The sequence below is a fragment of the Pantherophis guttatus genome, chromosome 2 (assembly GCF_059756535.1).
Source record: "Pantherophis guttatus breed Tessera chromosome 2, ASM5975653v1, whole genome shotgun sequence".
In the NCBI taxonomy this organism is placed as follows: Eukaryota; Metazoa; Chordata; class Lepidosauria; order Squamata; family Colubridae; genus Pantherophis; species Pantherophis guttatus.
In genome coordinates, this window is record NC_142064.1 from 88,589,373 (window position 1) to 88,615,935 (window position 26,563).

General features: G+C 38.2%; 1 long non-coding RNA gene across 1 annotated transcript in view; it reads left to right on the top strand.

Annotated features, from left to right (window-relative positions):
* The first annotated feature begins 351 nt into the window (after positions 1-351).
* The window catches only part of LOC117662007 (uncharacterized), a 43,350-nt gene continuing 17,138 nt past the window's right edge, over positions 352-26,563 (top strand). The window contains exons 1-2 of the long non-coding RNA XR_015732301.1: positions 352-387; positions 15,325-15,393. This is a non-coding gene — a long non-coding RNA (uncharacterized LOC117662007). The remainder of the gene's footprint in view (positions 388-15,324; positions 15,394-26,563) is intronic.

A 26,563-nucleotide genomic window follows, 5' to 3' on the forward strand; every position in this document is an offset into this window, starting at 1 on the left:
AAGTTAGCCATGCCCACCCAATCACATTACCCCCCCCACAAGCCACGCCCACAGAACCAGTAGTAACAAATTTTACATTTCACCCCTGCCACAAAGCCACGCCCACAGAACTGGTAGTAAAAAATTTTGAAACCCACCACTGGCCTACTCCCTCCAGTCCCCCCCTTCCAGTTTTCCTTTCATATTATTGATATTATTTGTCAAGGACCCAGCCAGCAAAGCTGGAAGAAAGACTTTCAGATGTAATAGTATTCATTAAGTACAGATTCCGTGTTCCAATTAAGTAACTGCTCTCTTTTCTCTGCTCTGATTATTCCCTCCTGATTCTTTGCAGGTAAAACCTTGGTTTTCTATAGAAATGTGAAATATTGGTTTTCTACAGAATGTGTAAGTTGCCATTTAGCTACTAGATCATATGGATATTAACCTCAAAAAAGAAAGTTAACTTAAATAAGCAAGCTCTACCTTAAACAGATGTGTATAGCTTAATGCCAGGCTACCTATAAGATTTAATTTCTCCAGTAAAGTCAACCCTACCATTATATGTGTCAGGAGTGTAAGAAGCCCCCGCCCCCCAGAGAATGAAATATTTTGGGGAATAGTAAAAGAGACGGAATATTATATTTGGAGAAATGAAGAAATGGAGAAACATGCTCTTAAAGGCAGAAAGCAGCTCCAGTCTCCCTGCATAGTGAAACAGCCTCCAGAAGATGCTTGAAGTCTTTAGAGATGGATATTTTGTGCCCATTAAGAAAGACTGGTCCAATCTATTCAAAAACAAAACACCTTCAGCTCCAGTTTATGGGATTAAGAAAACCAGGACATCAAAGGATTAATCCACAACCATTAGAATAACAAAAGACACAAGGCTCAATACATTGCACAACCCCCTAACAGCATCTCTATACAAATCCATGTACTCATCAAAGCAATTTGTCAGCTGTCCCAGAACTACATGCTGTTGTTGGTTCTGCTCATCAATAAAATTCTTTCCTTGCAGCCAGTCAGCCTCCATTTTATTTCCAGCACCTTTCTCCCAGCTTGGAACTAGACTGGATTTTTCATCCAACAGGAGAAACTGACATTTGGGAAGTTAGGGGGAGCATCACTTGCTTTTTTTTGGTATGGGTGCCAGTTCTTTGAAATGGCCTCCATTTGAGGTTAGATTTATTCCTACCTTGGCTACCTTTGGGAAGAGGCTGATGACCAAGTTTTTCTGGAGGGCATTTAGATCGTGGTGCTTTTGTATTTGGCATTTTATGCTTTATAATTTTTCTATTTTTTTCTGTACGTTTGTAGTTTCATGATTTGTTTGTATTGGGGCTTCTTTGTGTTTGTAAGCTGTTGGCAATGCTAGATTGCAGTGGGGAAAAACATAATTATTTTACTTGCTACTATTAAATAAGTAAGTAAAAAAGTAAAGTTGCTGGAGAAATTTACCTTCTATTCTATGTCTGACACTCCTGCTCTCCCTTGATAGATCTATCTGCTATGGTATTTTGTTCTTGGACTAATCAAACCCAGTCTTTTTGTGAAGGAGGTAGATTGCGAATCCATAACTTTCATGCCACATGTAATCAAGTTGAAGCATGATGGTGTGATTAGGGAGAATGTATCATCAATGATTTAATGGGGACATCACTCTCTACATCTTATAAAGGGCAGCATGATCGTATCATTTTTTAAGAACCATAAGTATCTTGTTGAATTCTTAACATTTCTATTAATCATGAACATTTCTCTCTATTTGGTTCCAGGAATTTTGTTCCACAGAATTGTCTTTATTAGTAATAGACTTTTTGTTAGGAAAGCATAAACTGCTAGGTTGCTAGTCTGTGCATTACTAGATTGAGATTAGATAACGAGGTTGTTGGATTAATCCAGATTAGTGATGAAAAAAATGATCATGTGATATTATAGCGCTACGCTCCGCAACATGTTCTTTTTACTATGAAGTAATTATTTTCCGGTTTTGTTTTTAAAGTAGTATGTAAAATGTCATTATCAGCCTGATGGAAGGCTAAACAAGGAAATCTTTGGTTGCACTCCCCTTGACTCTAGAGCAGCGGTGTCAAACTGGTGGCCCACAGGCCAGATGTGTCACATGCAGGCCACGCCCACCCCAGGTCCATGAATGGGGAAAGCACTGCGAAACGTCATGTGATGGCAACCTGATGCAGCGAGTTTGACACCTGTGCTCTAGAGCTTTTATCTAGTACAGGGGTGGGCAAATGTGGCTCTTTTGCAATCTGTGGACTTCAACTCCCAGAATTCCTGAGACAGCTTGACAGGTTGTAAAAGGGCCACATTTGCCCACCCCTGATCTAGTAGCAATAGTGCTTAGATTTATATACCACTTCATAGTGCTTTACAGCTAAGTGGTTTACAGAGTTAGCATATTGCCCCCCTCCCCAACAATCTGGATCTTTGTTTTACCGATCTTGGTAGAATGGAAGGCTGAGCCAACGTGTGCCGGTCAGGCTCAAACTGCTGGCAATGGGCAGAGTCAGCCTGCAATACTGCATTCTAACCATTGCACCACCAGGGGCTCTTAGTAATTCCCTTTACCTGCAGAAATTGAACTCTAATAATGTATGATGATAGAAGCAACAGAAAACTATAAATATGTAACAATATTTAGTTCATGTGTCTGGAATCTACACAGCTAAGGAGTTTTAGACATTACAGTTCTGACACATCTGAAAGTTGTCGGGAGTAGGGAAAACTGGAACCGTAATACTTTAGTGGCACCAAGTGGCCCCTGTTATACTGTTTGTCCGTCTAACTGAGACAGTTGTCATTCCTTTTATAGATTCAAATGTCTGGCAAGGTTGCCCATGAGGTTGCCAAAAATCAGACACAAAAGCAGAACACAGTCAAAGTGATGATATTATTTTCTTTTTGCTTTTGGCTTGTTTCCAACAAAGCAACAGATGAAACTGTTTTTCCCCTTTTCTTGAGTCATTTTTTAAATTATAGTACATCTTAGCAAGGCACTTTCAAGTATCCTTCAACAGAACATTGGATTTTGTCTCCTAGAGCTATCCAAAGTATACACCACCAGGAATAGCTTATTTAGTGGCTGCTTATGTTTTTTGCCAGGTTTAGGAGCTGGCAAAAATCTTTTACAGGTAGTCCTCAACTTACGACTGACTGTTTAATGGTCGTTTGAAGTTCAAACAGCCTTGGAAGGGTATTTTACAGCCTGTAAATCAATTATGGCCATTGTAAGATATCATAACCCCACTTAACCTGTTGCAGCATCCCCACAGTCATGGGACCACGATTTCTGATGTTTTGTGCTAGTTTCTGCAATCACAACTTGAACTAAATCTCATCAAATTGGAGTGATAAAACAGAATTAGCTTTTGTTATATACATTTCTTTACAAATCGCATATTTAAAACAGGTACTCCTTGTTTAATATGCTTGAAATTATGATGGTACTGAATAAGGAGTACTTATAATAAGTCCTTGTAATTACAAATGTTGCAGCATCCATGGTGGTGCAGTGGTTAGAATACAGTACTGCAGAGCTAACTCACTGCTCACTCCAGGAGTTCAATTCTGAGAAGCTCAAGGTTGACTCAGCCTTCCATCGTTCCAAGGTCAGAAAAATGAGGACCCAGATTGTTGGGGACGCTATGCTGACTCTGTAGAGAGGGCTGTAAAGCACTGTGAAGTATATAAGTCTAGGTGCTATTGCTATCCCCATGGACAAATGATTCTGATTTAGGTGTCTGGTGATTGGCTCACAACTATGACATTACAGACTCCTGAAATTACATGATCACCATTTGTGACGTTCAGTGCTGAGTTCTGACAAGCAAAGTCAATGGAGAAGCTGGCAGGTGTGGAACAGGGGTGGGTTCTACTTACCTTTACTACTGGTTTGCAACAGGGCTGCGCGCAGAAGCTTCCTGATGACATCGGGGTCTGTGGGCGGGTCAGTGGGCGTGTCAGTGGGCGGAGCCTCCTGCCGGTTTTATTTCTGGTTCTTGCAAACTGGTCTGAACCAGGGGCAAACCACCACTGGTGTGGAATTCAGCTAATGATGCCAAACTGGGACTGCCAGAACTGCCACTGTAAATCAGTGCAATCACGCGATGCACCATGTTGCTTAGTGACAGAATTCCCAGTCCCACTTACCATTGGCAAACAAAGACTACCTGTATATCCCAAATCTCTAATGCATGCTGCATAAAATTATTGTTTATATGCCACCTTGTCAAAGGTTCTCGTTTATTACAGTAAAGAAAGAGTTCATTTCAAAGCTGATGAATTGGTGAGACATCAAATCAAAGAGATAGCTCAGTAACAGGAAAATGGCCCAGCATTTTTGGCCTTGTGTCACCTGTTTATTATTCCAAGGAATGAATGGTTCCTTGTGAAGTCATACTCAGTTTGGAACCACTACTCAGAATAAGGAATAGATGGTTAACCTTTAGGAAATGGCATCAATGCCTCTGGCATTTAGGTATCTTAGTAGGATACAATATTTGTTTGAGACCAAGATTTCCTGTTTTGATGGATTGTGTTTTTGTACATTAGGTAGAAATAGAAGGATCTCAATCTACTACAGTCTGAAACTAGGACTAGGAGGACAGAAATCAGTGCAGGATGGCACATCTTTCCTGAGTGTTTCCTACTAAACTAATACAAAAGGCTCTGTGGGAGTAGTCTATCACTGGCAATTTTCTAATGTGACAGATCCTAAATAAAGCATTTAGGGTAGAATAGACTGTTGTGCTAAACCAGGGGTGTCAAACTTGATTTCATTGAGGGCCACATCAGGGTTGGGTTTTGACCTTGGGGGGGTTAGGATGGGCGTGACTAGCTCAATGTCACTCATGTTGGGGGCGCCGGTGGCGGCCTGAGTGCTCTGCCAGTGAAAATGGGTTTTCGGCTGCGACAGCCTCCTGTAACCCTCTGCTAGCAAAAATGGAGTTTGGGAGAGGCACCGTGGGCTGGTCCTTTGCTATTTCCAGGGTGGCGCCGTGGGCCAGATTTAAGCACCCTGTGGGCTGGCCCATGGCCCTTGAGTTTGACACCCCTCTGCTAAACCAAAATTGTTCTCCCCTTGATATACCAATAGACCCTGGACTGAGTGTGAAACTAATATAGTGAAATCTCTCTTTTTTGCCAAATAATATACTGCTCTAGAAATTTTAGATCCTATTTAAATGAGAAGTAGGGTGGGGGCTATATGGATCTCTGGGGCAATGCTGTTCCAGAGGGCAGGTGCTACGCTAGACAAGCCCCTCTTCCTGGATCCGATCAGATGACACTGTTTAATTAATTGGAATAAAGCAAGTCAACAGGCTCAGACTTAACCCAGACAAGACCGAGTGGCTGTGGATATTGCCTCCTAAAGACTATGTCGATTGTCCATCATTGGTTCTGGGGGGGGAGGGGAGAAATTGTCCCCCTCAGAACAGGCTCGCAATTTGGGTGTCCTCCTAGACTCACAGCTAAGATTAGAGCAACATCTGACAGCTGTGGCTAATGGGGGCCTTTGCATAGGTTCGCCTGGTGCACCAATTGCGATCCTACTTGGATCAGGAAGCTCTCCTCACAGTCACTCATGCCCTTGTCACCTCACGGTTAGATTATTGCAACACACTCTACATGGGGCTACCCTTGAAAAGTGTTTAGAGACTACAGTTGGTCCATAACGCAGCCACGCGAGCTGTTGTGGGTGCACCTAGGTACACCCACATTACACCAATTCTCCGCGAGCTGCACTGGCTCTGGTCACAATTCAAGGTGATGGTTATTACCTTTAAAGCCCTACATGGCTCAGGGCCAGGTTATCTTCGAGACCGCCTTTTACCACATAGCTCATAGAGTCAAGAAACGCAACTATATTCTATTTTAAATCAAGTGTCAGTTGCTGTATACATATTGGCCTCCTTTTGGAAGACTTTTTTTTACATATCAATCTGATATGTATCTTTGTCTAGGACTGCTCCCATTTTGTTGTTATTATAACCCTGGACGAAGCAAAAATGGATTATATTTTCAGAGAGGTCTGCATTCTTCTGTAGTGGTAGATTTGTTCTTATATATGCTACTGCTGAATTTATCATTGTGCCATCTGAAATGAATAAGAATTTAAATTGCACTGTAAGAGGGAAGGAGGAGTGTTTTAAATCTGTGGAATTTCCATGTTCCTAAAGTTTACTGTTTTTTGTTTGTTGGTTTGTGTGGTTTCATTGTACCACGGAATATACTTCTGCAAAAAATACTTTTGCTTTCAAGGTTTTTATTTTAGTAAATAGATTCTACATCTTTGACAGATTAAATGTTAGGTATAGTTTTATCTTCAGGAAAGATTTGATCTCGCGTGTTGCACTTTCATAGTGAAAGGAAGATAAATAAGCATTAAACCTTTTACTGAACTACAGAAAATGAACATTTTAAGGGTCAGCCTTAATAATTATAATGTGCTTAGTGAACCAATATTTAATGTACTGTATATGGTTCAATAAAGAGCTCTGAATTAGTTAAAAGTCATATCGTATAATAATGGAACATAAGACAACATAACAACAATCAAAAGCTTCTTTTCTGTCACTGAAAGGATTTAAAATGATTATTCATTTGGAAATTATTTTTCTAGGGGCATGAATTTTGATTTTAGGAAATTTAGTGTAGTTTATTATTTAACTAATCATTCTTTATGTGTTTAGCTCAAATAAATCAAGACCCCTCTCTTTACAGCAAAATTCCAAACTAGATGGAGATAGTTAAACAGGAAAATGAAAAGATGCAGGAAAGACAAATACTATTTATATATTAAAATTATTATTTTTTAAACAAAGAGTTAAGTGGAACAGAACTTTAAGCTAGTCAAAGAAAGTCTTTGAATCAGAACAAAAGACAGCATGATAGAGAGAAAGCCCTCCCTACAATTAACTGCCGTTAACAAAATATCTACAGAATGCTACTTAGTCATATTATGCATATATAAATACAAAAGTTTTTTGTGAATTCAAATTATTCATCTATTCCCATTTGGGAGGTTCTGCTTATTTTTGACATTTATATCCCATCATCGGGTATTCCTAAGCAGCCCTTCAGGGACTTGACAGTACATAAAAGAATCAATAAGAAAGCTGATAAAATGCATCTCATTAACCCAAAGAACAAAACAAAAACAAAACAATAGGATGAAATGAAGTAAGATCTCTGTCTGATTCAGGAAAACTAATTAAAGTCTCAAAACACTAAGAAATTAGAAAAGTCTCTGTCAGATGTAAATGCCTTATTCTCCAATGTGTAAATAATGTATATATGGATCATCAGAGGTTAACTTATTCTTTGGACTTTAATGTATTCATAACTTACCACTCCCATTCCTAGCTCCACCCCTTGTATATATAAGGAGCCACCCTCACCATTCTCGCCGCTTCTACCTTGAATATTCAGTGAATATAGAATGCCTATCATAATTAAAAAGAAATATATTTAAAGCTTTAACTTCTATTATCTTTATTGAGTCTGATCCTGGAAATATTGCAACAAGCTGGTAGCAGAGGATGGTTAATTGACTCAATAAGTAATTAAAAATGTCCAAGAAAGATAGGCTCAACACCAGGGCCTACAGCAAAGAAATAGAAACTGATCAAGAGATGATCAACGAATACACCAATGCGATTTCGAGAGAATCCGAAGAATACACCACTGAAGAAGAAGAACTAATGAGTGAAAATAATGACCAGAAAGAAATCGAAATAGAAAATAACGAACTCAGGTCAGAGATATTAAAGATACTAAAAAGCCAAAAGAATGATGAAAGTCTCATCGCGGACCTCCAGGAGATGCTGAAGAACAGCGGAGCAGCGAGAGAGAAAAACGTCATTAAAGAAAAACCCAAAGATCAAAAAATCGTAAGTGAGATGACTACTGAGAAAATAGTTGTTAAAAAGAAAAGATGTGATCCCGCGCGAAATTTTGAATGGCAGCCATCTTGGTTTCAACGAACTTCAAAAGAGAATGGAGCAGAGCCAATCAAAACGCTCAGTTCAAAATTTCTGGCGCGAAAAACACTATCAGACGAAGAAAGTGAGAAAGAAGTCTCAAACTCTTCAGATGATCCAAAATCAGAAAGTGAAGACGATTTAACAAAATCTCAAGTAAAATCAGCAATGAAAACGCTTTTTGCTGCTTTTGGGCCAAGACTGAAAATTACCAAGACATCTACGAAGAAGCAAGAAATCAAACCGGCGACTCAAGACCTGCACGCTCCCATCCTGACTTCGAAAGCGACGACGCCCGAGCCCAGAGAGCCATGCCGATTTCGCCCTACACCACAGACAAAATCGAATACCAACGCACACAAAAAGAAGAAAAGAACCGTCACCACCACCAGAACCCCAAAAACCGAGCCAGAGACCGACTCATCTGAGGAGGAGCGGATCGAGAGAGCTGAAAGGGAGAGAACCTTCCACGACGCCACCAAAGAAGAAATGAACAACGCGCATGTGCGAAACTACGTAGACGACCCAGAAGGACTTGAACTGGCCAGAGAACCGCGCAGACTCATTGCAAGCATCCCAATGCCGTTCTGTAATTTCCTGCACTTGAGAGATCACGGACTGCCCCAGGTTGTAAGTAATGGACAGAATAATGTAGGTAACTTACCCAGTGACTTCCCAAAACTTAGAATTGATGGCATTAATTTACAAGAGTGGTATCAACAGCTTCAGGTTATTTTCATGAAAGAAAATTTACTATTCTTTATAACTAGCCCTCCAAGAAGACCTTGGACTTTAAAAATAGATTGTTTACATCATAGAGCATTTTTCATAATAATATCTAGCGTGTCTCCTGCAATGTATCATAGCATCAAACCAAACCTAACTGTATCAGAAATAATTCAATGCATGTTTAATCTATTTCACAGCGATAGCGTAGCTACAACCACAAGAATGTCTAAGGATTTCTTTTCCTCTAGAGTAAAACCAGGGGTTTCTATAAGTGAGCATTTGATAAATCTAAACAAAATAAGAGCTGAGCTACAATTGAGGGGGGAAGTGATTTCAGATCAAACAATGAAAAGTGTTATTATCAATTCACTTGATCCATCATGGGATAGATTTATGTCACACTTAGATACCATTAATTTGGGATATTTATCCATAGAAAGTCTATCTAACAAATTGATAGCAGAAGACAATTCAAGAAAAAATCGATCCAGTAACCAAACAGACCACAAACCTTTTAGGAAAGTAGTCTTTCAAGATAAACATAATGAGGCCTTTAGATGCTACAATTGTGGATCCAGGGAACATAGTAGAAGAGACTGCCCCAAAGTCTCAAGAGAGAGACATAGACCAGAATATAGGAGCAAATATAATTACAGACAATCTTCCACAGATAGACACAAATATAGAAGCCCACCAAATTACAAAGAAGGTAGAGGGGGTAGAGAAAATTCAAAAGAGAGGAAATCTGGGTCACTGAATGGGCTAAATAAGCAAGACAGCACCAGAACACAGCAGGATGAGAATAACAATTGGCTTATTGATTCTGGTGCAACAAATCACACCACCAACAACAAAAGTATATTATCTTCATTTATAGAAGATAAGTTTGTGATAAAGGTAGCTAATCAAGAAAAGGTTCAAGTACTAGGCAAAGGAAATGTGACCTTGCCTGGTCTAGGGAAAATAGAGGGGGTATTATTAATCCCAGAAATACCTCACAACATACTAAGTGCCATAAAATTAAGCAGAGAATCTGATATCAATATAGTTTTCTCAAAGGGGAAAGCAACTATAGAAAAGAACAAAACAAATGTAGGTACTGTAATGATAAAAGGAGGTCTACCCTATCTGATAACTAAAGAAAGATGTTTACATAACATTGATTCAAATATGGAAGATTGTATTGAAGCAGATGATGAAAATGTCAGTAACAGTGACAATGATGAGTGTAGAATAACTCATGATCACAAAAACACATACAAGGAAAAGAAACCAAAAATAGGTAAACCAATTCATGATGAGTGTGCTCACATCTTACACAGGAAGTTAGGACATGCAAGCTTTCCTGTAGTACAAAAAATGACTGAACACGCAGAAGGTGTCAAAATAAAAAATTGTGAAAATTATTTGGAATGCTCAGTATGTAAGTCCACCAAACTAAAAACCAGTCCCAGACCAAAAAAATCTAACAGATCAACTAACAATATTTTTGATTTGGTACATATGGACTTAGTTGGTCCATTAAGTCCCTCAATTACCTATAGAAAACGTTACTTCCTAACAATAGTGGATGACTACAGCCGATATGGTTTTGTTTACACATTAAAGCACAAGGATGAAACATTTCAGAAATTTAAGGAATTCTACAAACGTATAGAAACACAACATAATATCAGAATAAAGCAAATTATGACAGATAGGGGATGTGAGTTCATGTCTAAAGAATTCTCCCAATGGTTAAAGGATAGAGGAATGTTACATTTCACGTCCAATCCTTTTTCTGCATTTCAAAATGGAGTTGCAGAGAGGAAAAATTCCACACTACAAACCATGATTAGGTGCACATTAGAGGATGCTGGTTTAGGCAAACAATTTTGGTCAGAGGCATTACATTATTCGAATTACACTCAAAATAGAACCTGGTCCAGTATTGTGAATAAGACACCATATGAGGTGATGTACAATAGAAAACCCAAATTATCACACATGCACATATTTGGAGTCACTGCAGACGTACACATACCTAAACAATTGAGGAGAAAGGGAGAAAACGTATCCAGGAGATTAAGATTCATGGGATACGAAACTGGAACCAAAGGGTACAGATTTATTGATAGTAATAACAAATTTATAGTATCCAGAACAGCTGTGTTCCATGAACAGGCCAATTGGTCAAAATTGCACCTTAATGAAATATTTCCTAATAAATGTAAAGATACGATATCTTGCGAGGAAGGAACAACAGAAAATCAAAATATTAACAAAAGTAAGAACAAAACCAAAACTTGGACTAATAGTCAGCATAAAATAAAGACAGACACATTAACAAAAAAGGAAGCTAGATATTTGCATGATAACCATAGCAAGCCTGAAAGAACTATTAGAAACAATAGAAACCAAATACCAAATAAATACAAAGATTACATAATGCATATGAATGGAGAACAAATAACACCTAATACATATGAAGAAGTATTGAAACTTCCACATGAAGAAAGAGAAAAATGGGAACTAGCTATGGAAAAAGAGATGGAAAGTTTACAAGGATTAAATGTATTCACACCTGCGATCGCACCTAAGGATAAAACAATTATAGGTACCAGGTGGATTTATAAAATTAAGAACTTAGAAGGAGGCAATACCTTATACAAGGCTAGACTAGTTGCACAAGGCTATGCACAAAAATATCCAGAAGACTATACTGATACATATTCACCCACAGTGAGAACAGAGAGTGTCAAAACAGCCCTTGTAGTAGCATCTGCACTCAATCTGGACGTATTCCAATATGACATACAGACCGCATACTTACATGCAAAATTAGATAAGGAAATATATGTAAGAGCACCACACAGTCAATACACTAATAAGAACGAAATTTGGTTATTAAATAAGAGTCTGTACGGATTAAAGCAATCCGGCAAAAGATGGTACGATTGCTTGGTAAAAGTACTTAAGACCATGGATTTCAACGCCACTACTGCTGATAACTGTTTCTTTGTAAAAAAGAGTAATGATCATATTGAATTTGTATTAATTTACGTGGACGATATTTTATACATTGGAAAGCATAAAGAGAGCAGGGAAATCTTTGTAAATAAGTTAAATGAACACTTCTCACTGAAATCTCTGGGTAAAGTGAATAAATACCTTGGTGTGCAAATTAACAAAACTAAAAGGGGATTCAAACTTACACAGAAAGATAAAATCATCGAACTCCTAAACAAATGTAACTTAAATAATGCTAAAACCTGTGACACCCCTATGCAAACTGATTTTCTTAGAAACACTGATGAATCTTCCCCTGAGTTTAAAGACAACACATTTTACAGATCAGTTATAGGTTCACTCCTTTATATATCTAATTGGACTAGGCCAGATATTGCATTACCTCTCAATCTATTGTCAAGATATGTTAGTAAACCAACCTTGTATCATTGGGAAGCTGTCAAAAGAATTCTAAGATATCTGAAGGGTACATTAGATTTTTGTTTAATGTTGGAACCCAATAATGACAGAGAACCAAAAATTACTTGTTATGCTGATGCAGATTGGGCTGGTGATACATCATGCAGAAAGAGTACTTCTGGTTATGTTTTTCTATTGAATGATTGTCCAGTTTACTGGTATACTGGTAAACAAGAACTAGTAGCCACTTCTACTACAGAAGCGGAATATGTTTGTTTGTCCAAAGCTGCAAATAACCTTGTATGGTTCAATGATCTGATCACTGATGTTTGGAAGAAACCCACCTTACCATTTATTATGCATGAAGACAATAAAGCGGCCATTGAAATATCCAGATCCGATGCAATTGGACAAAGGTCCAGGCATATTGATATAAAGTTTAAGCATGTGAGACAACTGTCTCAAGACGGATTCATTAAAGCAATACATTGCGATACTTCTGAACAATTAGCTGACATATTAACAAAACCCTTACCTTCTAAACAACACAAATATTTAACTTCTAAATTATATGTATTATATTGTCCTGAATCAGAATGTAATTGGTGTTGTGTAACGAACCGGCATTTAGAGGGGGATTTGTCAGATGTAAATGCCTTATTCTCCAATGTGTAAATAATGTATATATGGATCATCAGAGGTTAACTTATTCTTTGGACTTTAATGTATTCATAACTTACCACTCCCATTCCTAGCTCCACCCCTTGTATATATAAGGAGCCACCCTCACCATTCTCGCCGCTTCTACCTTGAATATTCAGTGAATATAGAATGCCTATCATAATTAAAAAGAAATATATTTAAAGCTTTAACTTCTATTATCTTTATTGAGTCTGATCCTGGAAATATTGCAACAGTCTCTCTCTCTCCCTCCCTCCCCACCTCTCTCTCTATATATGCGCACACACACATATACACACATCTATCTGTATCTCTATATCTATCTATCTATCTATCTATCTATCTATCTATCTATCTATCATCTATAAAATAATAGATGACAGAAATGTTAAATCTGTCTGAGGAAGCAGCTGCCATATGGAGCTTATGACTGAAATAGCCCCTTGAGCTGTGCAATATCAAAATTCAGAATAAGGATATATCTGATTATATGCTGCACAGAAGACATAATTTGCATTACACCTCAGGAAAACCATTACAATTTTCTCTACAGGACCATGTTAAAAAAAATCCAGTAAGAGGTTAATCTCTTTCAAAAATTATCTGCAACTTGTACCTTCAAAATAATATATTTTTTAGAAAAGCCCATTATGAAAATTATTAAAAATATCATATTGCACTATAACACACAACACTATACTGTATATTTTGAGCAAACATAACATAAGGTATGTTTGCCTTGATGTCTTTCTGCAAATATGATGGCTTGGAATAGATATCTGATTTCTCAAAGTTGGGAAAACTCTAGGTTCACCTCTGAGGCCACTGTAGCTACTGAAGAAAGAGAGGTGACTGGGAAGAGATATAGATGGTACACCCAAAAAATTATTTGGTTTTGAACACCTCCTTGGTGCCCACATTCAAAACTGGAAATTGTCATCTGCCCGGGAGAGAGAATATAGCAATATGCTCCCTACTCCAGGAAGTCTTCCTTGCTACTTTACAGAATGATCAGATGAACGAAGAACACAGAAAAGAAAGATTCACTTTCCATAAATTTTATTTAGTCAGCTGAAGCATATACAGGCCAGTCTGACAGACCCACTTGGGATTAGGCTCTAGATAGCTCAATTTTCTCTGTATAGTGATCTGTCTTCTGCAGTCTTACCTCTTTTCATTTCATTTATTTATTTGTCAAGCATATATAAGATAACAGATAAAAGTATAAACATGATTTGAATACATGAAAAGAATGCAAGTAAAAAGGAACATTAGGACAGGAACGGTAAGCACTTTGGTGCACTTATGCACGCCCCTTACAGACCTCTTAGGAATGGGGTAAGGTCAACAGTAGACAGTCAAAGGTTAAAGTTTTGGGGGTGTGGGCAGGAGGCTGCCCATGTTAATAGTGAAATTAACTTGTTCACATGTGTGATGTCGTAATGTCATAAAAAACTCTTTACCCTCTCCTCATAGCATCATTGTAGCACACAAACTAATTAAAGCTCTCTAAAACATCTTCAGTAAACCAAATTAACCAATAGTCCAAAAAGAATAAAAGAAGAAGTCATCTGTAACATACAATAAAAGGACAGTATCTGCCACTATGTAAGATAGAAAGGCAGAAGACTAGCAGAGTACATCTGTGAACATCAGCTAGAAGTTGGAAGACAAGACAAAAACTCCCGAATCTTACAGTATGTGGACAAACTCAAGCATAGTTTTAACTGGAAAATGCTGAGCATCTTAAACCAAGCCAAATCCCAAAAGAATGCTAGCGAATTCCTGGAAAGTAAGCATCCAGACACATCAGCCTTCAATAACCACATTGAAATAAACCATATTCACACACAAGAGACAACTAAAAGGAAAAAGGGAAAAGACCACAACACATTCCCTCCAAAACTCAGAGAAACAGGTGGTTTCAGATAAATAATCAAATAGAAAACAGTATCGTAATCCATGAACTACCAAGGAGAAAAAAACATACTCTCACCAACCCTGACAGAGCAAGTTGCTGTGTATAAACAGCAAGGAAACCCTACACTTACCAGCATTGATGATGTTACCTAATTGGGTAATGAAACTCCTGCAAGCAAACAACAAAACTCAAAGGGCACCAAGAACTCCATAATCATCTCCTTTTTTAAACAGTTGCAGTTCTCCTGCAGTCCATTGATTTAAAAATGCATCACTTCTAACATTGGGCATTTAAATATTTCTCCTGTTGTGCCATTTTTGAATTATAATATAATAGAGTAATATAATACAGCAAGAATAGAATTATTAAAAATATTTAGAACAAATAAAGGCATTTCATATATCAGAAATATGAACTTTATTTTTTTATCATATTCCGTGGACATGTAAAAAGGCTAAAATAATTGGATTCAAAAACCGAAACTGATACAGAACATTTTAAAGATTAATGTTCAGTTGAAGCCAGAATTTGTCCTTTTTATGAATAAAAAAAAAGCCATTAGTTTCAATCCATTGTTTCTTGTCTTGTCTTCTGGCGCTTTAGAAAATAGGTTGACCTCCTCTTCTTTGTGGCATTTGACATCACAGACAATGAGCAGATGAAGCTTCAGAGGTAAATTTGTCATATGGCTGGTTTATTTGATAAAAGTTATTTTGGAGAGAATACTCTGCAGTACCCCTCCGCACACATACTGCTCTAGCCTTCATTAAAAATAAGACCCATTGATCCTAGAAATCCTGCTTCATTAGTATTGTAAGTGGATTCAGATGTATATGTATCCATTCCTCCAAGATTTCACTTATCTCTTTTCAAAGGAAGCTGAAAAATTGGCAAATCTCATGATCTATTCAGAAACATCTTATCTTTCCTATACTTAGTATGATCAGTGTGAGCACAAACAGTTATGCTAACAAGTCATGTTTCATTTTACAAATGAAGCAGATATTTACATAAGGCATGCTATATTTATATCAAAACTTGTAATTGGCAGGCTTGATTTATGCTCAATAAGAGCTTTTTCCTGGAAGATTTGTATCTGTGGAGAATTCCCAGGCACTTAATATGTATTCAATAGCATTTCAGACTTCCAATGTTTTTTATTATTATTTTCCCAGCATTTGGGGATTAGACATCATTTGTAACAAAGGAATATTATTGTCAATTGGGGAATGGCTACTTTCTTTTTTTAAAAAATCTGTTTTGATGTGGATTAGTGTTAGGTGTTATTCTGGGTTTTTATTGTCTTTTTATACTATTTGATATAATCCTGCTAGAGAACACTTGTAATTAGATGGATTTGTAATAGAATAAACTTGTAACAGAATACACAATTGGAAAGAGCTATTTAGGCCAAAAACTCTATTTGTATAGCCCAGGGATCCAAACTGAAGCATCTCTAACCTTTGACTGCCCAGCCTCTCTCTTCATATATCTTCAAAATTAAAAATTAAAAGAAATTAATCAGTACACCAACTTCTCAGTTAGATGACAAAATACTAATGGGAAACCAAGAAAAAGTAAAGCTACAAAGGACCTATGTGGGTTCAGTTTTGTCTGGAAAAGTGGGGTGCGTTTCGAAGGGCAGAATTAATACTTGAGATGGATTAAAAACATCAATCAAGCAATATTTTGAACAAGTTTAAAACCAAACAAAAATAAATCAACTGCATCCTAAAGTTCTGAAATAACTGAAATGACTTGACCAAATGCTTGTTTTATCTTTAAGAAATCCTGGAGAACAGGTGAGATTGGAGAAGAGTAAATGTTATTTTAGTTTTTTGAAAGAGAAGATCCAATTAACTTCAGATGAGTCAGAATGACTTTGGTACCTGAAAAGGTTTTGGAGCAGAACCCCTAAGATAGTAATGAGCAGGGATTTATGAAGAACAAATCTTGGCAGGCCAAGTCTTAATCTTTTTTGAATCTGTTAATTTTGATAATAGATGCTGGGGGAATTTTATAGATATCATATAACTTAACTTCAGTAAAACATCTGTCAGTGCTCCAATATATCCTGATCATCAGACCTGTTAAACAGAGACCAGATGGTTTAACAAGAAAATGGACATGGATTGAAAATTATACCTGTGAAAAAGATCTTGGAGTAGTAATTGATTGCAATCTGGATATGAGCCAGTAATTTGATGTAGCTGCAATGAAGGCAAATCTAATTTTAAGATGCATCAACACAAGCATATTTTCAAACACACAGGAAACTATCATTCCCCCTGTATTTGTGTTTTTGTATGTAGTGGTTGGCTAGAATAGAATAGAATAGAATAGAATAGAATAGAATAGAATAGAATAGAATAGAATAGAATAGAATAGAATAGAATAGAATTTTTTATTGGCCAAGTGTGACTGGAGACACAAAAAAATTGTCTTGGTGCATATGTTCTCAGTGTACATAAAAGAAAAGATACGTTTATCAAAAATCATAAGGTACAACACTTAATGATAGTCATAGGGTACAAATAAGCAATCAGGAAACAATATCAATATAAATCATAAGGATACAAGCAACAAAGTTACAGTCATACAGTCATAAATGGAAGGAGATGGGTTGAATTGAAAAATTACACTTGTGAAAAATATCTTGGCGTACACAACCTGGAATCAAACACAACTTGGAGCACTTTATCCAGTTCTCAGCACCATCTTTAAGAAGTATTCAGAGAAATTGGAACTGGTTTAGAAAAAAGACAGTGTTAGGGGACTAAAAAGCTAAACTTTATGAAGACATCTGGGTCTTCAGCTTTGAAAAATGATGGTGAAGGGAGATGTGATAGTTTTCTCCAGGGAAAAGAATGTCCCAAAGACAAAAACTAGACCTGTCCTCCTTTGGATATGAATTACAGGAAGGGAGATATCAATTGAATAGGGTCTAGGACAGTGGTTCTCAACCTTCCTAATGCTGCGACCCTTTAATACAGTTCCTCATGTTGTGGTGACCCCCAACCATAAAATTATTCCTAAAACCATTGAAAATATGTGTTTTCCGATGGTCTTAGGTGACCCCTGTGAAAGGGTCGTTCGATCCCCAAAGGGGTCATGACCCACAGGTTGAGAACCACTGGTCTAGGACAATTTGCCATGGCCAACTCACCACGGTCAACTCACTGCAGCCAACTTACTCCAGGACAACTCACCATGGGACAATTCAACAGCCTATTAATTGATTCATTCAGGTACTTTTATTATTGGTGACCACATTTTCGTCAAAATTATGTAACTCTTGTATTTCTGGATTGACTTTCTTTATTTTATTGGTTCCATGGTTCCATTGAAATTAGTTTAATTTTTGTATTGGTTGAAGTGTCCCACAGCGAGTTGTCTCACGGCAACTCATTCTGAATTGAATGTTAGAGAAATCTTCCTAATTTTTCATTAGGAATGAGCAGTTCCTGAGCAGTTTGCCCATGGGATCGATCTATGGAGGATTTGTGATGGATTCCCCTTCATTACATGTGTTTAATTCATGCTTTGATCTATGGTCCAACCAAGAAAAACTGGTAGGATCTGGATCTGACTAGTTAGATTAAGAAATAAAATAAGGAAACAAACAAAAAACAAACTTTCTGCAAGGGATCACTTTAATATACACATGCATTATTTGAGTTCTGTATTGCATTAAATCTCTTGTCCTGCCAGCTACTATAATGTAACTCTGGGAAACAAAGTAAACAATAGTTGGTCACGCTGGATAAGTTTGAGACTGTTCATGTATGTATGTATGTATGTATGTATGTATGTATGTATGTATTTATGTAATGGATCCAATCAGAAATATTCTAACAGCAGAGAAAAAGCCATGAGGTAGAAAATGTAAATGCAAACTGAAACTCAACAGACCTTTTCATCACTGCAGTGTGAAAGACATTTTGATTTAGATTTCATTAATAAATGCTTTTATAAGCATCCTAGTTATTAGCCTGGTAGATCTTCTAGGGCTGGCAAGCAAACAGCCTAATTCTATTGAGAAGTGAGCATGAGGTAACTAACTTCTGTTTTTCATGGAGATATGCACAAAGCAATTTTGCCGACACAATGGGATTGTTGTATTGGGTTAGTAGGAGTGTATCTCTACCTTCTGTATTGTCTTCCCCTTCAGAGAGGTAGCTTGCTACTAATATCAGCTAATAAAGATATGCCTTTAATACAAGGGTCCGCTTTGCTATTAGAGGATGTACTTACATAGAAAATCTTATAATTGAACTTGTTATGTTGCCTGGCAAGTCTCTCGATAGGGAACGTTTAACATTCCCGTTCCTTTCTGAAACGGAGGCATTCATTTGTTTCATTTCCTGATTAGGATTGTGCAGAGGGTCAATTCAATTTAAACAAAGAGCTCATTGAATCACCCCCACTGAAAGAGATTTAAGAATCAAAAGGGGGATCCAACTCAAGGTTGCAAATCCAAGCAGGTGGCAGCAAAGACTCAGTTGATTTTCACTGCCTGGAGTTGTTGCATAGAGCTTACACTGCATCAACATCACTTCCATATATGAAAAATACTATATCAATAGCACTTAGAGTTATATATCACTCCATAGTGCTTTACAGCACTCTCTGAGCAGTTTACAATGTCGGCATATTGCCCCCTACAATCTGGGTCCTCATTTTACCCACCTTGGAAGGATGGAAGGCTGAGTCAACCTTGAACACATCAGGATTGAACTCCTGGCTGTGGGCAGGCAGAGTCAGCCTGCAATACTGCATTCTAACCTCTACTGAGTGATGTGTTGTAATGGACTCTAGTATGATCTGAGTAACCGTCCAATGAATTTATCAGCAGTTTGGACTCTGCCTATCAGCGTTCTTTGCGGAGGACAAATTTGGCATTATTTTGGGCTTCATTCAATTTACCTAATTTTTTTAATATAGCCAGCCATACGTCTTCTCTCTCTTCTGTTTTTTTTTTTTTTTTTAAAAAGTTACTGGTCCTACCAAGAAAAGTGGAAGTTCATTTCTGCTCTCAGAACTCTCCACATCTTAAATGTTTTTTTGTCTTAAAATTAAATGTTTGTCTTAGAAAATAAAAAAAAAACTTTTTTTTTAAAAAAAGAACTCTCCACATCAACATACAGCTGACCAGTCTGGTTCTCATCCAGACTTATTTTTAATTCTGTGTGATTGGGGCAGATTTTTTTTTTAAATTTAGACTTCTATATCGCTTCATAGTGCTTTACAGCCCTCTCTAAGCAGTTTACAAAGTTAGCATATAGCATATTGCATATTAGCATATTGCATTAGCATTAGCATATTGCCCCCAACAATCTGGGTCCTCATTTTACCCACCTCGGAAGGATGGAAGGCTGAGTCAACCTTGAGCTGGTGAGATTTGATCTGCTGATCTGCTGAACTAGCAGTCAGCTGAAGTAGCTGCAGTACAACAGAGTGCAGTACTCTAACCACTGCACCACCTCGGCAGTTGATTCTTGATAATGATTATATGGATGCCAAAAGAAAATTTGTAAGTGGCGAGTGCTTTTTAAGGATGGAATGTTGCAAGGCTATGAATACTACATTTGCCCTCACTTCTTTCTCTGCAGCCTGCCTTTCTTGATGATATCTTATTTGTTAAACAAACGGTATTGCCAACAAGCCATATCCTTGATGCAATTGAACTACATGGAACTACATTTTACCAATGGACCTTGCCGAGTCTGGTACCCCACCAGTGGTTGGTTGCTACCAGTTCACCCCGGATCGGGTGAACCGGTAGCAGCGGTGGTGGGAGGCTCCGCCCACGTGCCTGGACGTCTCTGCACATGTGCAGAAGCTTCTCTGCATGTGCAGAAGCATCACGCACACACGCACGCAAGCGTGTGTTCGTCCACGAGCGAACCGGTAGGGATGGGATTTGAAACCCACTACTATACCCCACCAAAAGAACCTTGCTAATTTATTAACCAATTACCCTAATCCCCCTGGCATCTCAGAAAAACTAATCTCAGCCTAAAGGGCAGATTAGAGAACAGTCTGCAGTTTGATGTCAAGCTTGGAGCAGAGTAGAAAAAATAAAAGATTGCTTTTTAAACATTTTTTTAAAAAAATATAGTTAATACTGGAGGAGAATAATATTTTATATGGGATCAGCATAATTTTTCTGGACAAATTGGAAACTGCTGGGCTGTCCTTTCCTCATTCCTATTATCTTTCACTTAAAAGTAGTTCAGGGAGATTTTTTTTTTTTTTACAATGCTGATATTTCAAACCATTGAAACAATCCAGGTGAAACTTGGCAGGGCTAGTATCATCTAATAGCTTCATCAAATGTGGAAAAACATAAGAAGCAGAAAGCATTTGGTGCTTTTTTAAAAAAATCTTAAAATAGGCATACTTTTTAAAGCTGAATATTGAACGATGCCTTAAATCAAACTGATCTGCCCTTGAATGAAACAATTTCCTCTTTGAAATTCAACCTTCCAGTTCAAACAGAGCAAAGTGCTTATTCATGTATACAATATTACCCAGTTTCATACTTTGGGGCCCCAAATTGAAATTTATAGTTCTGTGAATTTTGCAAAAAGGTGCTCTGATGAATACAAAACTGCTGCAGTCTTGTGGGGACGGGAGTAGTGGTACTCTTCAGCAGCACAGAAGTAAGGAAGAGGGCAGCAGATGGGGAAAAAAGCTGGGGAATTGGTTGTTTGGAGAGAGAGAGAGAGAGGGAGGGAAAGAGAGAGACAGAGACAGAGAGAGAGACAGAGAGACAGAGACAGAGACAGCAAGCAATGGGATGGGAGGCAACAGTGCATTGCACAGAGATTACTGGTGGGAATAGCAATCTCATGAAAGGTGTTCCATGAGATTGATCTTTCCCTTATTTTCCCTTATTTGCCAGGAAGATTCTGGTCTTTCCAGTAGCCAAGGAAGAAAGATGCACATCTGATGGGTGTAAGGGAATGAAATTAGGATTGCTCTCTGCATTCTGGAAAAGCAGCTGCAGCCAGGCAGAAACGCTTCTCACCCACCCTGCTTCCTTCATGCGTCCTTACATTCACTCACAACTTTACGCACAAACATCCATGTTGGTGTTCCGACTGCCTGTGATAATTGAGCCACACCTTGGTGTTTTCCAAGGATGTCCTTGAAAATGTCCAGAAGGAGATAAGAAATGGATGGGGAAGCAGAGTTGATTTCTGGAGACTGTCATTTATTACAGGTAGTCCTCAATTTACAACATTTGGTGACTGTTCAAAGTTACAAGGGCACTTTAAAAAAGTGAGATCCATTTTCACATTTATGACTGTTGCAGCATCCCCATGGTCTCATGATCAAAATTTGGATGCTTGGCAATGGTTCATATTTATGATGCTTGCCATATCCTGGGGTCATGTGATTACCATATTTTTCGGAGTATAAAACGCACCGGACTATAAGACACACCTACCTTTTTTGGTGAGGAAAAGAAGAGAAAGAAATCTGCCTCTGCCTCTGTGCAATTTTGCCTCGTTGCAGCAAACAGCAAACAGTCTGCTTTACTTTCATTTTCGTTTTCAGCATAGCTGGATTAGCACAAGGGGAAAAAAAATCCGGTCCAGCAATTTTCTTCCTTGCAGCAAGCAGCAGAGGCCTGCACAAAACAGCTGAGAGCAAAACAGCTGAGGGCCGGGAGGCCGATCCAATCAGCTTGTGCTAATTAGGCTGTGCTGAAGCTGAAAGGAGCTGTTTTTTCTTGCAGTTTGCTGCAAGGAGGTAACTGCTGGGAGGCAGAGGCCAAAGGGTGGGGGCCAGTGGGTGGGCGGGGCTACATTCAGTGTATAAGACGCACCTAAATTTTCACTCCCTTTTAGGGGGGAAAAAAGTGCGTCTTATACTCCGAAAAATATGGTACCTTTTGCAACCTTCTGACAAGCAAAGTCAACGGGGAAGCCAGATTCACTGAACAACCATGTTACCAACTTAACAACTGCAGTGATTCACTTAACAATTGTGACAAGAAAGGTCATAAAATAACATAAAACTCAATTTATGTCGCTTAGCAACATAAATTTTCAGCTCAATTGTGGTCCTAAATCGAAGACTATCAGTACAAGCAGGCAAGAGAACGACCATTCAACTTCCAGGACCACAGGTTACATGCTGAGCAGCCTATCCTGGTGGGACTTCTGCTTGGAGCTTTGTCAGGAGCTCAGTAGCAACTAAAAAAGGAGCAACCACACCGAATCAGCATCTCATTCTAACTAGCATAAAAACTTTTGAAAAAAAAACCCCAAAAGGTTGTATGGCACTTTATAGACCTTGAGACTTTTGTCTGAGTATTAAAAGACTGAGTAAAAAGGACCATTAAAGACATATTTTATGTGGCAACATCACCTTGAAAAGCTTAAAAGGGCGGAGTTGACCCAAAGCAATAGCCTGTTGTTGGGGAAGGTGTGTGCTGCAAAAAAGTGTTGTGTAACAGAATTGTTGTTCTGTGGAAAACAAAAAAGGCAGTTCTTCTGTGGTCCAAATGGTGCCCCTGCAAGTCAACAACATCCCTCATGTTCTTTCTTTGTTTGACCTGGAATGTTCCACATTGTTTCATTTGGCAATTCAAAACATTAATTTCTTTCACTTGGATCTGGCTTCAGCTTGTTCCAGGCATATCTCCAGCAGATATTAAACAGACTGTCTCTGCACTAGAGCTAGGAGGGCATGTGGAGGAGCTCTTAATTACAAGATTACATTATTTCTGAATTAAATTGACTTTCTAAACTTGATTTGGAATGTTGAATTGTTAAATCAGATATGTCTGAATCCATTTATATAAGTATCCGTACAGAATACATACACACACACACACACACACACACACACACACAAACACAGACACGCATGCACGCACACATACTCACACATTTCCTGAAGCATTTTAGTAATCTGAATGGATGTCACCCAATTTAATAATTTGATTTCACTCCCTAACTTCGACCAGATTGGTTTCTCAAATAGAGTTGAATCAGAGAATCAGATTTATTTTTTGAGCACATTAATATGAATCAAATTTTGCCTGAGCACAGAGCCTCAAAAATCCTTTAAACTGTTCATTTAGAACTTATTTCATAGGGAGATTTTTTTTTCTCAAATGCATTGGGAATCAAGGTAAACCAACCTTGAAGTTGAAATAAAAAATAGAAAATAATAATTCCAGATGGAATGGATAGAATTCTCTCCTGCATTTAGTGGGACATAAAGGCTTAATCCCACCACTATAACCTCTTTTCTAGTTCCTTTACTGACCCAGTATCTATTTTAGATAGAAGTGCTGCATACTTATATTTTGGCAATATGGAGGAAGGGGCTAATGAATGAGGCTCTGTAATCTTTGTATATGTACTTAACCTGATAGGTGTTTCATCTGAATTTTTTTCTTCTTCTGATTTGAACAGAATGTGTTTGTTTAACATTGGTTGCAGGTATTCAGAAAGAAGAAATGACATATGATCCCTTTTTAGCAGTAGTGCTATGTCTGAATTGAGGAAATATACCCAGCAGTTTTATATTTGAGTTGGAACGATAAGGAAGTTTCGCATATAAAATGTATTGTCACTCTCTGTTAGAAAATTTTCCAAGAGAAGCTAAATCTTGATGTTTCTGCCTTTTGCCTCACTGTAAATAATTGTGTCCAGGTGTACATGAAGATCAGAATACAGTAATCAAAACAACCATCATTGAATGGTTGGCCACTGGATTATGATTATGACCAATGATATGCAATTCCTTTCAGTTTGTATATATTTCTCTCTGACTTCCTGTCTGCAACTGCTGTGCAGTTTGGGGAAAGGATATGCAGATCACTTCTGGTGGAGCGTCCCACTGGTTTTACTACCGGTTCTGCGAAACGGTCTGAACTGGGGGCAACCCACCACTGGTCCACATGTATTTTATTTACTCATTTATGAGATTGATATAGTTGCCCATCTCACAAACATGATTCTGGGAATATACAATAAACAGTTAAAAATTGAAACAACAGTTAAAGCACACAACAGTTACAAATTGTTGTGACCCAGGCCCAAGTAGTTAATATTAAATACAAACAGTTCGAAAACAAGCAGACTTTATTAGAACACCTGAGAATTAACTCATTCTCAGATTAGTCCAAACTAAATTAAAGCAAATTCTTCAAAACACCATTCCTCAGTTTATCACCAACCTTGGAATAATCAGGCAAACTGCCAAAGGCTTTTCTTGGCAAAAGTTCAGAAGCAGAAGACGCCGACAAGAAATGAATACAGTGAAACAAGAAGCAATTCTCTCAACGTTGCTTTCCGGCAAAGAGGCTAAGAGCTGTTGCTGGTCTTTTAAGCTTTATGGGAGGGGCCAATCATCTCTTGGTCCTACTCCCGAGTCATCCTTTCTGCTTTATCTGCTCCTGCCTTCTGGCAGCTCTTCTCATACGAGCACTAGGAATAGGCTCCTCCTGTTCCTCTGTCTCTTTACTGTCAGCCTCTGGAGGCTCCGAAGTCCACACATCACTCCCCGATGGCCCTGGCCCCATCTCTGCCTCCAACGCAGAGCCCTCATCCAGGCCTACCCCAGTCTCCAGGACTGGCCCATGTTCTTCCTCAGCCTCATCGCTGTCCGACTCCACTGCCAGCTCCGCAGGCTGCTGGCGGACCACAACACAAATGCAAACAATTTTTTTTTTAAAAAAAACATGGTAAAATGGACCAACATTCTACATTCAGTGTAACCATTTTGCAATTTGTTTGGCGGGAATTTTCTAAATGCCAGTAGGGTCAAGGCTAATATCCACTTGGAGGGTGTGGGGTGTGGGGAGAAATGATATTCCAAAGAAAAGGTGCCACAGCAGAAAAGTCCCACTTCCTGGGTTCCATTAGATGAAACTCTTAACCAGAGGGGACCGGTAATATGTCCCTCTTGCCAGACCTGATAGGACAAATAGGTGTGACTGGAGAGACCTCAAATAACCTGGTCCAATCTATGTAAAGTTTTCAGGGTCAAGACCAGCACCTTTAATTGAACCTGGAAGCATACCAGCAACCAATGCAGCTTGCAGTGTAGAGGTGTACTGCTTTAGGATCATACATAATTGCTTGCTTTGCATACTTTTGCACCAGTTGAAGATTTCAGATGCTCTTCAAGGGCAGCCCTATGTATTGCGTGTTTCTGCATTGTATTTTTTTCTCTTTGAATGCAGATCTCGTCACTGCCCTATTAAAAATAGATCGATATTAACAAAGTCATCAAAAGTTGCAAGTGAGTCTCCTGAAATCAAGGCTTTCAGACAATATGTGAGTCTCCTGAAGTCAAGGCTTTCAGACAATATGCCATTCAGAAGTTCTTTTAACAGCTGAGAATATAGCATGCTTGAACAAACTTCCTGCTCTTGAATTATCCAAACAGCTTGTTTGTTGACTCAATTCCAACTACCTCTCTGAGGTATCAGCCATGGCTGGTGTCTTCTTCCTGCCTTGTAACTAAGCCAAACGAGCATAAGCTACAAGGGCTCAGACTAAAATGGAAACCATTCCAATCTTCTCTGTAAACATTATTTAATTGACCATGTGGGAAGAGTAGGCTCTCCATTCTCAAATAATTACCTGTGAATTTGTAGGATGGAGAGAGAGTCCAGCATTTGCCTAGAATAGTAAACACTGTTGGTAAAAAACACACATCACATGGACAATAAATAGCTACATATTTCTCTGAAGATACCCTTTAAAATTATATGGGAAGAAGAACAGAATTTCTTCTACTACTAGTGAAATTGTTACCACTTAAACAGGAGTTCTTTGTTCATTTGTTTATTTTATTTCTGTCACAGACC